The sequence below is a fragment of the Plasmopara halstedii genome, assembly GCF_900000015.1.
Source record: "Plasmopara halstedii genome assembly, contig: Scaffold_650, whole genome shotgun sequence".
NCBI classification, from domain to species: domain Eukaryota; phylum Oomycota; class Peronosporomycetes; order Peronosporales; family Peronosporaceae; genus Plasmopara; species Plasmopara halstedii.
In genome coordinates this window covers 1,987,972-1,988,173 of record NW_020187567.1, presented here as the reverse complement: position 1 = coordinate 1,988,173, position 202 = coordinate 1,987,972, and positions in this window count along the sequence as shown.

The following is a 202-nucleotide window of genomic DNA, read 5'->3' as shown; positions in this document are numbered from 1 at the left end:
AGTGGTGACTCACAGAGTTGTACGTTTTCTCACGACCGAGATGACCACTAAGTGGCGTGTCGTGAGCCTCATGAAGAATGCTATATTTCAAATCCTCATCATGAGGAACCACTATCCGTGGTGTATCCGTTGAATCGGTGCTGTAGTATAGCAAGCCGTTATTCAACGAATATCTGTGCAGTCGTGCACGCAATCTTGATGA